Genomic DNA, 14,188 nt, shown 5'->3' with positions numbered 1-14,188 from the left:
GGCTGCGAAGACCTCCGATGTGTGCGGCATTTAAAAGGTAAGCCCTCGGGGCACCCGGGTGGCTCAGTGGGTTAAAGCCTCTGCTTTCGGCTCAGGTCATGATCTCAGGGTCCTGGGATCGAGCCTCGCATCGGGCTCTCTGCTCCGCAGGGAGCCTGCTTCCTCCTCTCTCTCTGCCTGCCTCTCTGCCTACTTGTGATCTCTGTCAAATAAATAAATAAAATCTTTAAAAAAACAACAAAACAAAACAAAACCTTCACTAGACTACAGGGTAAGCAGGCTTTGATAGGGTTACCTGGGAGCCTAATTTTACTTTCTGTCCCAACAACAACTGCATGGTTGAAGTTGGGCGTGACCTCCTTGTGAACGGGACAGTGCTCACCGCTAACGGGGCCGGTGCTCGGAGAGGGCGGGGCACAGGCTGGGTATCCCGGGGCCTGTTCAGGGTCAGATGGTTTCTCAACCAGCAGAGTTCCTGGACGGTCTCCCCGCTGGGAGCGCCAAGACAGGGGGTCTGGACCCCAGCAGGCCTGGGCTGGTTTCCATGACTCCCCAAGGTCACCAGATGGGAAGAACAGAGATGCTAACGCCTAGAAATGGTTTCAAACAAAGGTGTAAAGGTGAGCCCTAAAGGGAACCCCTGCCGGAAGGTGTGTCCCGGCTACCCGCCCGCTGGGTCCACGCTCAAGGAGCGCCTCGCGGGTGCTGCCCCCGTCTGGATGCTGCCCCCGCCCGCGTGGAAGGGCCAGTCTTTCCTTTTAATTTCCAGTCAGTCACGGAATGACACTTGTGCGAAATGTGACAAACACTAATTACTACACAAGTGAAAGCAAAGTCACCGATGAAACAGGCCGATTGCCACCCGGGGCTCAGGAGACACGGCGGCGCTTTGCGAAACTTCGGCCGAGCACTCGGACTTGTCCCCTGCAGCGGGCCCTTCCCCCCCGGCCCTGTCGTCCATGTGGGGACCCAGCGAGGGGCCAGCCCCGGGCAGCAGCGGGGCGCACCCCATCCCAGCCTCAGGCCGACGCACACTCAGCACCCGCCCGGCATCGCAGCGCGTCCCCGGCCTCGTGTCCGTGTCTCGTTCTCACATGGCTTCCAGAAACCGCCGCGTGGCTGCGGTCGTTCTAGATCTGAAACCCACCTCTGGGGTCCCGCTCCTCTCGGGAGTCTTGTTCCTCCTGCCAAAGTCGCCCTGGGACGCTGCGGAGGAAAGGAGACCACAGCTGTTTCCTGACAAGGGCGACGAGAGCCCACCTCAAGCCCCCTTGGCCAGCGGTCCGCGAGCCCCTCAGGAGCCAGTCGTGGAGATGAGGCCATGACCGTGTTCGCATCGGGCCAGCACACACCGTCGTTGTTCCCAGGGGTTTGGGAAGCTCTCCCGTCCCTGCGGAACCAGCTTTCGCTTCGTTCCCCAAGCTTGTCCGCAGACCCCCACGCCTCAGCGGAAAGCCCCGGACCATGCGGCGAGGACATCCTCTGCAAGTTACAGGTTCCCCAAATCAAGAAACTGTCGAGGTTCCTCGTGGCGTCCTTTTTTTTTTTTTAAACTTGACAGAGAGAGATCACAAGTAGGCGGAGAGGCCGGCAGAGAGAGAGAGGGGAAGCAGGCTCCCCACTGAGCAGGGAGCCCGATGCGGGGCTCGATCTCAGGACCCTGAGATCATGACCTGAGTTGAAGGCAGAGGCTTAACCCATTGAGCCACGCAGGTGCCCTTGTGGTGTCCTTCTGTTGATGAGGATGGGGTGCCTCTCCGCGGGGGGTTGAGCGGACATGCCGTGCGGGGGACCTGCTCTCCCGTCTCTTTTCTGTCTTATCTGTGAAGGTGTCAGCAAAACCCCCTTGGACTGTGTTCTCGAGGAAAGGGCCAAACACAGTGACCTAACGAGTGCCGTCCGGCGGGAAGGGCCATGTGCCCTGGCAACTGAACTGGCCATGCCCAGCCCGGTGTGCCCACAGTGACAGGCAGCTCAGGATCCAGCTCCCCGTGTGGAAGGAGGTCACGGCTTCCTTCTCGGCGTCTGTCTGGTGGGTGGCGGTGAGGGTGCCGCCCCGCCCCCCAGACCCACGACTCAGGGATCGATGACCCGCAGGACTGTTCCATTCACTTTGTGCACATGAGACTTTGATCTCTGCCTGCTTCCAGACTCAGTCAAACACGACAGCCATGGGCACCCGTGCACACGAGGAGTGGGTGAGGCTGTTTGCTGCTGCTGATATCCGGACGGGACCTGTCCTGTTCGAGGCCACTGCTCCAAGCGCTGCCGCGGAGCCCAGTCCCCGTGTCCCTTCCATCCGCGCGGACACGCAGAAGCGCAGGCTTCACTTATGACATGAGAATTGCTCATCAGTCGCCGGGAGGCGTCGCGCAGCAGCCGACGCAGGGTTAGAGACGATGTTGTCCTGAATCAGAAACGCCTTGGGCCTTCGCTCACACAAACCTCTTTGCTAGATGTGGCCTGGGTCACGCCATACTTACCACCTGTTGAGGGAGACGGGTGTGGACGGCAGGTCACGCCACAGGACACGCTCACTAGGCGTCGGCAAGGCCCATGCATCTAGGCTCCCTGCCCAGCAATGCGGACCCTGAGATCAAGACTTGAGCCGAGACCCAGAGTCTGACCTCAACCCGCTGAGCCCCCCAGGCACAGGCATCCCGGCCACTCGGAGATACACTGTGACTGTCGTCTACACCCACGGCGAGGGAGGAAGGGACGGCAGCGGCCCCAGGACACACGGGACTGCACAGACATCCTGCAGATGCTGGTCAGATGCATTGACACAGGGCAAACCTCCCAGTGGTCGGAACAGACAGCCGTGGTGCGGCCGCCCGGCCGCCCAGCTGACACACGGAAGCGTTGCAGTCCCCTGCCATGCGTGAGCATCGTGTGAAAGTGGCCGGGAGCCGGTGGCAGGGGAAGGACCCCCACCCCGGGAAGATGTCCACTGTGGCCCTGAGGCCCTGGCCCGTGTCACAGGTCAGGCGGACTGCGTCTGGGGCACATGGGCGGGGGAACTGCCTGGTGCAGGAGCCGCGGCGGTGACTGTCCTGCCGGTGCTCGGCGCTTGGAGACTGTGATCTCATTCAGACGCGCGGGCAGGCTGGGGAGCGCTGGGCACCGTGTGCAGCCGGCATCCAGTCCGGTGACAGTGTGGTGACGTGACTCACCTCCCGTGTGAACGTGGATGACAGGACCGGAAAGGCCCAGATCTGCGAGTCTTCAGGCTGTGGGGATGGCTTTGGCCCCTCGTGTCTCATTTACCAAGTGTCACGGGTCAAGAAAAGCCGCTCTGATCAGGTGCGTCCCATGGGAGGGTTTTGCTGTCGATCTAATCAGATCTGATGATGCGGGGCTGCCCTGTGGGACTCAGCACTGGGCCACTTGTTCCCCGGCCCACCGAGCTGTGTCCCAACCATGCTCTCTGCTCCGGGCTGCGAGGCCCCGGCCGGCGATGCCGCTTCTGCCCTCCCTGCTGTGGTGACGGCCACCTGCCCAGGCAGCAGCTGCGGGGACGTCCGTCCACCCGTCCGTGTGTCTGCCATCCTCCCGCTCTCCGGCGCCGGCCAGCCTCAGGGACGACCCCCTGCAGAAACACTGGAGCGGTTTCCACAGACCCTCGCGGCTGCTCCTGGCCACAGACTGGGCTCCTCTGCCTCCGGAGGCGTCTGGTGTGCTGTTCCAACCGGGGACCGTTTCCAGGCACCGGGGACATGTGGGCACCGGATCCCCGGGCGGGCAGGACAGAAGTGTCACTGCCGTGAACCAGACGAAGGGATGGAAGAAGGAACGACCACACACACTGGGGCGCAGACACAGCGGCTGTCCCTGGCGGACGCCAGAGCGGCGAGGGCAGTTCGGCACTGAGGCAGGGTCCCATGGAGGCCCCTTGGTGGGGACACGCGAGCTGAGGCCTGCAAGCAGGAACAGCTCTCTGGCAGAGGAACGGCAAATGCAGGCGTCCTCAGGTGGGCACGGCTTGGCCCCAGAGGCCTGCAGCTGAGCCGGAGGAGGCTGGGCAGAAATGCGTGCGGCGCGGGGGCAGGCCTCTGGGGCCCACGGTGGAGGGACCACAGGAGGGTGTGTGGTGAGGAAGCCTCACTATCCGAGGGCGACCCGAGAGGTGATCCTGATGCCCTGCGGGGCATGACCTGGGAGCAGAGGCTCTCGTCTAGCTGGGGAGGGCAGTGGGGGGTCGCAGGGCCGTGGGTGGGGCTGGAGGGTGGGGAAGGGAGCGGCCAGCACTGGCGCGTGGCTCCTGGAGGCAGCAGGCCGCCTGCCCGGATGCGTTGAAACTGCCAGCGACCAAAGAGCCTGCCTGTGCTTTCCCTTAAAGGAACCTCGAGCTTAACTAGGTTTCAGGTCGGGCCATCTCACGATGTCACAATGCGCAGGCCCCTTACGGTGGCCGACACTCATCCGGTATCCTTCACTCCAGAGCCTGCGGAGGCGTCAGTTAACTTTCCGTGTGCTCAACGGATTCACCAGCCAGTTTCTGCCCCCGGATCTCGGACCTGCAGTGGAGACGTTGAAAATGTGTGTTTGCGAAATACTGACCAGATTTGGGGCTGTTATAATTCAAACAAAGAAGACCCCCTCCCCTCCCCACGCCCCTTCTTTGTGCCTCGGGCGCACGGCGCTGAGGGCCTGTGGGGCATTTGCAGGGGTCTTGGGAGCTCCTGACAAGCCGGCTTCCAGGCCCTCCACAACGTCAGGGCCCTCCGTGGGGGATGGACCACCCGGCCGCGGAGCTTTTATGGATGCCCGAGTTACCGCGGCTTCTAATTAACTGGACAATCTAACAGGAAGAGACTGTTCAGTTACGGCCGTCGGGGAACGCCAGGTGAGCCGTTGTATGACTTTTTGTCATCAGGATTCCCTGGTGTTTTTATTCGGTTTCTAAACATGACGCCTTTTCTGAGTCTCTTCTGTGGGTGCCCTCTACGGGGCCTCATCCTGGCTTCCTGCCCCACTCCCGGCCCCTCTCGTCCCTTGGGGAACGTTTCTGCGGACTCCACACCCGAGCCGACACCCACTCCCGCCGACAGGAGGCCTGTGACCTTAGTGACCTTAGTGACCTTAGTGTCTCTTCAGGGCATTTTTATCTGGATTTTAAAAGGACAACTCTAGGGTTTGTGTAGCTTTTTTATTTGAAAGAAAAGTCAGGGGCGCCTGGGTGGCTCAGTGGGTTGAGCCTCTGCCGTGGGCTCAGGTCATGGTCTCAGCGTCCTGGTATTGAGCCCCGTGTCAGGAGGGGATGCAGGAAGCCTGCTTCCCCCTCTCTCTGCCTATGTGTGATCTCTGTCTGTCAAATAAATAAATAAGATCTTACAAAAATAAACTGAAAAGAAGAATCAGAATAACTGGACAGAAAGGTTTTGAGCAGCAATGGGGGAAAGGCCCAGGGGGCTGGGGGAGGGTCGGAGGGGTCGGGGGAGGCCAGCAGGGACGCGGGATGAGCCCAGCAGCAGGGAGGCGGAGGGCAGAGCCCGCGCCGCCGGTGCTGCCGGGAGTCGTGAACGAGCCGCCGGCTGTCCAGTGTCCGGGGAGAGGCCCCGATCAGCCAGAGACCACGTCCCCGTAGAGCGTCTGTGGGTAGAGCAGCCGGAGCGAAGACCCCGCGGGCCGCGTGGACAGCGAGGCCGGCAGCTCGGAGCGCCCGCCCCGTGCCCCCGCGCGAGGCTTGTGGTGGGAGACGGGCAAATGCACGCGGACGCAGCCCAGGACTTAGTGTGGTTCTTCAGGGACACATCAACGAGGGACCCTAACGAGACGAGGAGAGAGGGGCAGCCAGTGGAGCAGAGGGCGGCCGCGTGGGCTGGTTCTGTCATTTCCCACCCACGAGGGCAGAGGGGAGGAGGGACACAGCCACGGCCCCCGCTGGCACAGGAGGACGCAGAGTGGGGTCTCTATCGCCACAGCTGAGAAGTCACCCCGGTGCGCGGCAGGCCTGTTGTCACAATGGGGCAGGGAGCCAGCCCGTGTAGCCCCGCATCGGGGCCTCCCAGCACCCCCGGGCCGTATCCCCGAGACCCTCCGTCAGCTGCACGGAAGCTGCCCGGGGAAGGTCCGGGTGTCAAAGCGCACACACGTCTGCTACCTTCCCTGTGAGAGAGAAGTGGAGACAACACGCACACGCACACGCACACGCGCGCACACACACCCCTACTTTGCAGACGGAAACCAGGCTGGAGAAGCCAACCAACCAGAGGTATTTGTCTCTGGGGTGAGCGGAAACGAGGCAGAAGGAGAGGAACCGGCTGAGGCTTCCCGCCGCACGGGGTGTGGGTTTTCCAGTTCGAAACCACGCACCACACCAGGAGCCTCAAGTAGCCTCAGAGAAGTGCTGGCCTTTGCTCTGTGCTTTTGTTCCTTTGGCATCCGGGAGGCAGGGGTGTGGGGAGGGAGGGAGCTGAGTGTGGAGCAGGGGAGCTGAGGGAGGGTCTGCAGGGACCTGCAGGCTGCAGGGGTGCGCATGGGCCCAAACTCTGGTCCCAGCTCCAGCCAGTACAGGCACCGGGAGTCACTGCACACCACAGACGGCGCGTGCCCTACCCCTCGGATCTGCTTCCGTAAACTCTTGTCTGAGGAAGCAAGACTCCTCGGAGAAAATCTGATTTTAGGTCTTGAATGCAGAATAGCTTTTCGTGTTGGAAAGTGAGAAAAAGCGGAAAAATGAATGGGCTTCTGCTGGCTGCGAGGCTGTGAGGTGTTGTTGCCTCGGGTCTGCTGGTGTCCCGGACACTGGACAGAATAGCAAACAGTGACCTTGTCCTTGACAGTGAGCACGAAAGGCCAGCTGGGGAGGACCCGCACACTCAGAGAGCAATTGCTGTGTCCGTGGGAGATGTCTGGAGCCTCCTTTGCCCTCCGAGTCTGCCAGCTTTGACCCGCGGGTGCACTCCCCAGGGACGTCGGCACGGGCCAGGCTTGTGCAGCAGAACTCAGGAGAAACGCAAGGCTTTTACCAGACGACGGGCGGCAGTCAGCCTGGGAGCCAGAGGCTCTGCGGATGGTCCCTGGTTTCTCTCTCTGTATGTGTTTTCCTCCTCTGGCCCAGCCCTGAGGCCAGCCCCTTGGACCTACACAGGCACAGTAATGGGGCCATCAGCTAAGATCCCAAGAGAAAACCCATCTCTGTGGAGGCAGGGTCCAGGGGAAAGGACTCTGTTCTCTGAAGAATGACAGACATCCCTGTTGTGTCTTACTCTCTCTCTTTCCTATTGTTCTTTGGCTCCCAAGCAGCCAAAATTCTAGAGAAATTCTGAGCAAATCCCATTTATCTGGCCAGAGGTGTTTGGAAAAGGGACCATGAGATGCCGCCAAGTGTGGGAGAAATCCCAGAGGGGAGAAAGGGTCTCCCTGATTCAGCATGAGGCTCACATGCCGGCAACAGCCCCGAAGCATGGAAAGAAGGAGTGTGGAAATGGAGCCACGATGGAAAGCAGCTCCGGGACACACGGGAGGCCGGCCCCCAGCACCGCACAAGCTTTGCAAACCTCGCTGGCGTTGGGATCAGCATCCGTAAAAGTCAGGAGGGATTTGCATTTTGGACCCAACCAGGTGGGCTGCCCACTGCCAAACCAGCAGGAATCAAGGTCCCCCACAAGGTCCAGAGTCTCAGAATGGTCACTCAAAGTGACCAGCATGGAGTCCCAGCTCGCTGCACGTGCACAGAGCAAACCAAATCTGGCCAGTTCTCAGAGGGAAAATCAACCAAAGGGCATCACCCTTGAGATGACAGAGCAGCCAGCAGACGGCGTACAGGACGTTTCCCGAGTGCGGGAGGGCATCACAGAACAGCCCCACAGCGGTGCCAGACAGAGCATCCACGGGACAGTTCATGCTGTGGGCTAGTGACCACACCTCTAACGATTTAAAAGAATTGAAGCCATATAAATCGCGTAGTTTAAACACAATGACATTAAGAAGGAAGTCAGGGGGCGCCTGGAGGCTCAGGTGGTTAAGTGTCCAACTCTCGGTTTCGGTTCAGATCACGATCTCGGGGTGCTGAGATCAAGCTCCACGCTTATCGCTCCCCTCTGCCCTCCCCACGCTGGCACGGGCACGCAGTGTCTCTCTCTCTCAAATAAATCTTAAAAAAAAAAAAAAAGAAGAAGGAATTCATTAACAAAGGATACCCGGGAAATTCCCAATTGTTTGAATACTAAACGACACAGTTTTTTTTTTTTTAAAGATTTATTTATTTGACAGAGAGAAATCACAAGAGAGGCAGAGAGGCCGGCAGAGAGAGAGGAAGGGAAGCAGGCTCTCCGCTGAGCAGAGAGCCCGATGTGGGACTCCATCCCAGGACCCCGAGATCATGACCTGAGCTGAAGGCAGCGGCTTAACCCACTGAGCCACCCAGGCACCCCTAAACGACACAGTTTTAAATAACCCATAGGTCAAGAAGAAACTACCAAGCAAACTCAGAAAATATTTTTATCTGAATAAAAACTAAGATATAATATATAAAAACTAGAGGGATGCAGCCGGAACAGTGCTTAGACAGAGAGAATGAGATTTAAATGTTCACATCGAGAAATCAACAATGCCTCACACCACTCTAGCTATCCACCTTAAGAAGCTGGAAAAGTGAGAAAAAAAAAAAAAAAAGAACAGAAGCTAGAAAAGTAACCAAAGAACAGAGGAAAGAAAATAATGAAGCAACATCCGTGGAAGGAGGATGGGGAGCCGTAGAGGAAACTAATGAAACCAGAGCTGGTTCTTCAGAGAGATCTGTGAAATGATAAGATCCCAGCTAGACTGACCAAGAGAAAAAGAGATAAGATACAGGGATGAGCATTGGGGGGGGGGGTGCGGGGGGAGCTGTCACCACAGGCCAAGTGACATCACAAACAAATTCAGAAATACTGAGAACCTTTAACCATACTTGATTGCTTAGATGAAATGATCAACTCCTTGAAAGACAACCAAAACTCACGCAAAAAGAAAGAGAAAATCTTAATTGCCCCATATCTATTAAAGAAATTGAACTCAGACTCGAAAACTTTAAAAAAAGATAACCCTCTAAGTCCAGATAGTTTTGCTGGAAAATCCTATCAAACATCTAAGTGAAATATGACACTGATTTACACAATCTTCCAGAAAACGGAAGAGGTAGGAGTCCTCCCCAGCAAACTTATGAGGTCAGCATTACCCTGATACAAAACACACAAAAACATTATAAGAAAACTGCAGACCAACATTCTTCATGGACGTCAGACCCAGAAGACCTCAGCAAACAATGAACAAAAAAGAGAAAAGAAAAATAAATAAATACAATTTAGCAATTTATAATCAAAAATATATATCACGACCAAGTAGGTCTATCCCAAGAACTCAAGTCAGGCTCAACATTTAGAAATCAATAAACACCATGCTGTCGTACTAACAAAACAAGAAGACTCGTATAATCATCTCATTAGCTGCAGACAATGAAACACCCATGCTCAACATAAACCCTCAGCAAACTAGGCATAAAAAGGAACTTCCTTAACGTGATAAAGGTGATCTGTGAAAAACCTATAGCTTACATCGTACATAAGGGTAAAGACAGAATGCTACCCTCATAAGACAGGAACAGGGTTAGATTGTCTGGTCTCACCACTTCTGTTTTCTACTCGACATCATACCGGAAATGTTTGCCATTGAAACTAGGCAATGGGAAGAAATATAATCTGCAGATTGTGAAGGAAGAAATAATCCCTATTAGCAGAGGACATGGTCATTTCCGTCACAAATCCTGTGAGATCTGTATAAAAGGTCCTAGCTGAGTGGAGCAGGGTCACGGGATACGCAGTCCAAACAGAAAACAAAATTCGTTGTACATCTACATGCTAGAAATAGACATCTAGAAATAAAATTTTTATTTTTTATTTTTTAATATTTTTAAGATTTTTTTATTTTTATTTTTTTAAGATTTTATTTATTTATTTGACAGACAGAGATCACAAGCAGGCAGAGAGGCAGGCAGAGAGAGAGGAGGAAGCAGGCTCCCCGCCGAGCAGAGAGCCTGATGTGGGGCTCGATCCCAGGACCCTGGGATCATGACCTGAGCCAAAGGCAGAGGCTTTAACCCACTGAGCCACCCAGGCACCCCTGTTTTTTTTTTTTTTTTTTTTTAAACATTTTATTTATTTATTTGACAGAGAGAGAGATCACAAGTAGGCAGAGAGGCAGGCAGAGAGAGAGGAGGAAGCAGGCTCCCTGCGGAGCAGAGAGCCCGATGCGGGGCTCAATCCCAGGACCCTGAGATCATGACCTGAGCCGAAGGCAGCGGCTTAATCCACTGAGCCACCCAGGCGCCCCAAGTTTCACGAATTCTTGTGCTGCTCAGTTTCCTTCCCAGTCAGCTGGGGACGGCCACCAGCACCACCAATACCCTGATGGACTGCTTGAGCCTCAGAGAGAACATATGCAGAACGCCTGGAGTGTAGATGAGGGCAGAACAAGGGCAGCAATGATTCTGTTTCTAGGGGTCCGCAGAATTTGGATTCCTGCAGAAAGTCTTGCTGGGCACTCTGGCACCCCTGTTTTTAAGACTTCTATTGATTTATTTGAGAGAGAGACAGCGACAGAGATAGAGAGAGAGCACGAGTCAGGGAGGAAAGGAAGAAGCAGGCTCCCAACTGAGCAGGGAGCCTGATGCAGGACTCGATCCCAGGACACTGAGTTCATGACCTGAGCTGAAGGCAGATGTTTAACTGATTGAGCCATGGAGGCACCCCAAAACAAAACTTTGTAAAACTACCATTTCTGGAAGAATATTGTTAAAATGTCTATGCTACCCAGAGCAATCTACACTTTCAATGCCATCCCTATCAAAATACCATCAGCACTTTTCACAGAGCTGGAACAAACAATCCTAAAATTTGTATGAAACCACAAAAGACCTTGAATAGCCAAAGGAATGTTGAAAAAGAAAACCAAAGCTGGTGGCATCACAATTCTGGACTTCAAGCTGTATTAGAAGCTGTCGTCATCAAGACAGCACAGAACTGGCACAAAAACAGACACAGATCAGTGGAACAGACTAGAGAGCCCAGAAATGGACACTTAACTCTATGGTCACCTAATCTTCGACAAAGCAGGAAAGAACGTTAAATGGAATGAAGACAGTCTCTTCAACACATGGTGTTGGGAAAATTGGACAGCCACATGCAGAAAAATGAAACTGGACCATTTCCTTACAACACACACAAAAATAGACTCAAAATGGATGAAAGACCTCAATGTGAGACAGGAATCCATCAAAATCCTTGAGGAGAATACAGGCAGCAACCTCTTCGACCTCGGCCACAGATACTTCTTGCTAGACAGGGAAGACAAAGGGAAACAAAGGCAAAAATGAACTATTGGGACTCTATCAAGATCAAAAACTTCTGCACAGCAAAGGAAATGGTCAACAAAACCAAAAGACAACTGACAGAATGAGAGAAGATATTGGCAAGTGACACATCAGATAAAAGGTTAGTATCCAAAGTCTATAAAGAACTTATCAAACTCAACACCCAAAGAACAAATAATCCAATTAAGAAATGGGCAGAGGACATGAACAGACATTTCTCCAAAGAAGACATCCAGATGACCAACAGACACATGAAAAAATACTCAACACCACTCAGCATCAGGGAAATACAAATCAAAACCACAATGAGATCCCACCTCACACCAGTCAGAATGGCTAAAATTAACAAGTCAGGAAATGACAGATGCTGGCGAGGATGCGGAGAAAGGGGAACCTCCTACACTGTTGGGGGGAATGCAAGCTGGTGCAGCCACTCTGGAAAACAGCATGGAGATTCCTCAAAAAGTTGAAAATAGAGCTACCCTTCGACCCAGCAATCGCACTACTGGGATTTACCCTAAAGATACAAATGTATTGATCTGAAGGGGCACGTGCACCCCAATGTTCATAGTAGCAACATCCACAATAGCCAAACTGTGCAAAGAGCCCAGATGTCATCAGTAGATGAATGATAAAGAAGATGTGGTTCATATATATGATGGAATATTATGCAGCCAACAACAAAGTGAAATCTTACCATTTACAACAACGTGGATGGAGCTAGAGTTTATTATGCTAAGTGAAATAATTCAATCAGAGAGAGAAAATACCATATGATTTCACTCATATGTGGAATTTAAGAAACAAAACAGATGAACATAGGGGAAGGGAGGGAAAAAGAAAATAAGATAAAAATAGGGAGGCAAACCATAACAGACCTTTAACTCTAGGAAACAAACTAAGGGGTGCTTGAAGGGCGGTGGGGGGATGGGGTAACCAGGTGACGGGCATTAAGGAGTGGTGGGGGGATGGGGTAACCAGGTGACGGGCATTAAGGAGTGGTGGGGGGATGGGGTAACCAGGTGACGGGCATTAAGGAGTGCACATGATGGAATGAGCACTGGGTGTTACATTCGAGTGATGAATCACCGAATTCTACTACTGAAACTAAGAGTACAGTATATATGTGTAAACTAAATTGAATTTAAATGAATTTTTAAAAGTAAAAAAAAATTTTAAAAGCCCTACCATTTCAGTGGTAACATGAAAAATGAAATATTTAGGTATTTGTATCACAAATATGTACACAGTCTGTGTGCTGATGACTACAAAACATTGACAAAAGAAATCAAAGACCCAAATAAATGGAGAAAAGTGCATGGGCTAGAAGACTTAATGTGGTGAGCACGTCAGTTCTTCCAAAGCTGGCTTCTCTGGAACCAAGACAAACCCCAGCAGGATTCTTTAAGACGAGCTGACTGTAAAACCTTCATGAGAGGGCAAGATTACCAGAATTACCAAAACAATTCTGAAAAAGAACAAAACAGAAACTATCTGACTTCGATACCTACTTCAAAGCTCCCAGAAGAAAGACGGTGTCGTACCAAAAGGACAGGTACATAGTTCACTAGAAACAGAGGCTCACAGATATGGTCAATTGATTTTGGACAAAGTACAAAGACAATTTCATGGGGAAAACATAGCCTTTTTAACAAATGGCTCTGGAACCATGTGAGCTTGTATGAAAAAATTTAAAAAGAGACTTTATCTGTTAAATAGGAATTGATTATAGTCCCAAATATAAAACATAAACTATAACCATTTTTTAAAACGTAGGAAAACTTTGTGAGCTTGAGTTCAGTAAAAAGGTCTTCAATTCAGCATCGAAAGGATAACCCACAGAGGACAAATGAATGATACACCGGCCTTCCTCAAAGTTAAAAACTTCTGTTCTGCCCCACCACGCTGAAGAGAAGAAACACACAAGTGCAAATTAGGAAAGGTATTTGTAAATCACATGCTTGGCAAAGGACTTGTGTATAAAGTATATAAGAACCCTCAAAACTCGGCAATAAGAAACCAAACAACCAATAATCAAATTGGCAAAGTACCGAAGTCGATGTCTGGATGGCCAGCAGGCGCATGAGGAAACACCCAAGCCATGAGTTAGCAGGGAGCTGCCGATCCGAACCTCCATGAGACGCCTCTATACTTAGTATCTTCAGTGTGTCTATTAAATGCTAAAAAAAAGTAATTATGCTACTAAGTAGCATTGCCTTCAGTTGCCTTCAGCAAGGCTATGGGGCGACTGGGATTCTCATAGAATGTGAAACGGTGCAGCTGTTCGAAACACAGTCTGGAAGCTTCTTACAGACACAATCTGACCGTAAGATGGAGTGTCCCTGCCCAAATGCACTACGACTACACAGAAGAGAAGAAAACCAGTGATCATTTTAGAAAAAATCATGTTCACAAATGCTTGTAGTGTATTTTTTGGCAATAGTCAAAAACCGGGAACGGGCAACCGGGCTGGTGCCCGCCCAGGACAGCTGGGCAGGCAGCAGTCGGGCGGGCAGGTCAGGTGTGTGGCTGGTGTCGGAGGTGGCGGATGGAGCGCGAGAAGCCCGAAGCAGAAGGCTTCCTTTTGCCTGCCGTCCCGGCAGAGGTGGCGCTGGAGGGACAAGAACCCATCAGTGCTGGCTGGCTCGGGGGGCGGGGGCAGGGTCTGCCCACGGGTGGGGGCGCGGGCTGAGCGCGATCTGAAGGGTGGGGTGGTTTTGTCTCTCAGCTGCGCTGGGGATCACACATTTGCATTTGTCAAAACGCGTACAACCGTGCACTCAAACAACTGAATAACGTCTGCGAATTTTTCAAACCTTTCAGCAGAAAGAAGGT

Source organism: Meles meles, chromosome 14, assembly GCF_922984935.1.
Source record: "Meles meles chromosome 14, mMelMel3.1 paternal haplotype, whole genome shotgun sequence".
Classification (NCBI taxonomy): Eukaryota; Metazoa; Chordata; class Mammalia; order Carnivora; family Mustelidae; genus Meles; species Meles meles.
The sequence above is the reverse complement of the archived record's forward strand: the minus strand, read 5'-3'. Positions refer to the sequence as shown.